Below are 2,704 nucleotides of genomic sequence, written 5' to 3'. Positions count from 1 at the left end.
TGCGCTATGCCATGCGGCTCTCCGCGCTGGGTCGCACTGCGCCGCTGTATTATTGATAGGATGTCTCACATGTCCTGCGCTGTGAGGGCGCGCATATATTGTCTCTTTTTGATGAATCGACTTGGCTTGGATTGCGGCAGCAGTGCTAAAATAAACGCATAGACTGCGATTACAGAAAGACAAGTGTTCTGTAATCGTATAACAAGGCATCATTTAACCGCTATAGCGCGCTGAAAACGACTGTTACATTCATAGTGTTCAGTGAAAATAAAGTAATCCTACAGAAATCAGATGTGCTTTCGGTTTTAATTTTTACCGGCACTACAATCGTCATCGCGTCCACCAACCAGTGCTGTGGGCATGTTTCACGCCAGTGGAAGAAGACCGAACGCAGATGGAAAGATTCTGTTTTAAAAATTTCTACTCACTGTCCAGAGAAACCGCTGCAAGGTTGGACACTTCAGACAGTACGCTTTCTATTGCGGTACAAAACAGAAAAGCGATGAAGGACGGTAGACAGTCCCTTTAAGGTAAATGTAGGACACTGAATGCGCCACCAGTGGGACGTTTTGGAACGAGCCCGATGGCTTCAAGAGTCCCGAGTACAAATTATCACTAGTAGTCAAGCTACTCATTATAAAAAAGAACATTCCGAGATTTGCAAGACGTTGTGCAACACGGGTTGTGCAAAAGTTTCGTTTTCGCCGGGCTGCGCTCGCGCGGTCGCGTCTCAGTGGTAGTTTCGTTATCGCGTACTGCTGTGTGTGCCTTGCACGCTCGTGATAGTCGCTCTAGCGGAAACTCCGACAAAAGGCCGTGGCCATGCGATGTTGTGTAATGTGCCCTTGAGAGCAGAAACCACGGCGTCGGCTGCCGGGCAGTAAAGGCGGGCAATGTTGCGCAAGGCAAATGCTACGTTAGGCCTTCTCAGACGCATGATTTGAAATGCGCTAACGCTGTGCGGACCACCGAAACCTGATTTTCATTAAAGATAAGCATTTCCTTGGCACGAAACAAGCACTGCGAGGTTTCTGACACGCTATTTCAACAATCAACGTCGACTTAACATTTGCCTTTAGTGTCCCTTTAAAGCTGCCCAACCATTACAAAGTGCACAGGTGCGCGTGGCACCTAACTGACGCGTAGTGAGTACTTCGGAAATTAGCAAATGGAGGAATAATGGCGTAGTGGGCGCTTCGCAACTGCACTTGCAGTAGACATTCTAGGATAGTTCGAAACAGTCAAGCACGGTTGAAAACGATGTGCACGGGGCCCGATTATGCTGTCGCGTTCTACTCTTCAAGGCGAAGTAAGGCTCGCTTCACTACGTCTATTGTTTTGTACAACGTAACTAGAAGCATTGGCGCGTCATTTTATCTATGCAGGTACATATTTCGTGTTTCCGTGGGTGTAATCAGTTTGAAGGACATGATTTTCGCAGCACCCTACGAGCAAGCAACATATCGTGTACAAAGTCAGCTTACAACTAGAAGCCACTGCATTTGCAGCACAGAAATCAAGTAATGAAGTGGGAAATTTTTATGGTTAATTTTAATCTGAATACTAACATCTGTGTCTTTCAAGATCTTTGAATGTCCACCCATACCTCTTTACAAATCACTATAACTTCGCTTCTACCTGACCGATTTCAAAAATTTTTGAAGCAGTCGATTCGTGAGGCAGTAACGACGCACATTCTACACACGGTTTGCTGTGCGCGCAGGCACGAATCTGTCATCTCTTCCCCTCAGTCAGAGTCGGCCAAGCGCCAGCAAACGAAGTTTGCTGTGCGCGCAGGCACGAATCTGTCATCTCTTCCCCTCAGTCAGAGTCGGCCAAGCGCCAGCAAACGAAGTTTGCTGTGCGCGCAGGCACGAATCTGTCATCTCTTCCCCTCAGTCAGAGTCGGCCAAGCGCCAGCAAACGAAGTTTGCTGTGCGCGCAAGGCACGAATCTGTCATCTCTTCCCCTCAGTCAGAGTCGGCCAAGCGCCAGCAAACGAAGTTTGCTGTGCGCGCAGGCACGAATCTGTCATCTCTTCCCCTCAGTCAGAGTCGGCCAAGCGCCAGCAAACGAAGTTTGCTGTGCGCGCAGGCACGAATCTGTCATCTCTTCCCCTCAGTCAGAGTCGGCCAAGCGCCAGCAAACGAAGTTTGCTGTGCGCGCAGGCACGAATCTGTCATCTCTTCCCCTCAGTCAGAGTCGGCCAAGCGCCAGCAAACGAAGTTTGCTGTGCGCGCAGGCACGAATCTGTCATCTCTTCCCCTCAGTCAGAGTCGGCCAAGCGCCAGCAAACGAAGTTTGCTGTGCGCGCAGGCACGAATCTGTCATCTCTTCCCCTCAGTCAGAGTCGGCCAAGCGCCAGCAAACGAAGTTTGCTGTGCGCGCAGGCACGAATCTGTCATCTCTTCCCCTCAGTCAGAGTCGGCCAAGCGCCAGCAAACGAAGTTTGCTGTGCGCGCAGGCACGAATCTGTCATCTCTTCCCCTCAGTCAGAGTCGGCCAAGCGCCAGCAAACGAAGTTTGCTGTGCGCGCAGGCACGAATCTGTCATCTCTTCCTCTCAGTCAGAGTCGGCCAAGCGCCAGCAAACGAAGTTTGCTGTGCGCGCAGGCACGAATCTGTCATCTCTTCCCCTCAGTCAGAGTCGGCCAAGCGCCAGCAAACGAAGTTGTTGTTGTTGTTGTTGTTCAGAGGTTCCCCTT

This window comes from Rhipicephalus sanguineus, chromosome 1 (genome assembly GCF_013339695.2).
Source record: "Rhipicephalus sanguineus isolate Rsan-2018 chromosome 1, BIME_Rsan_1.4, whole genome shotgun sequence".
Classification (NCBI taxonomy): domain Eukaryota; kingdom Metazoa; phylum Arthropoda; class Arachnida; order Ixodida; family Ixodidae; genus Rhipicephalus; species Rhipicephalus sanguineus.
This window is presented reverse-complemented; position numbering follows the sequence as displayed.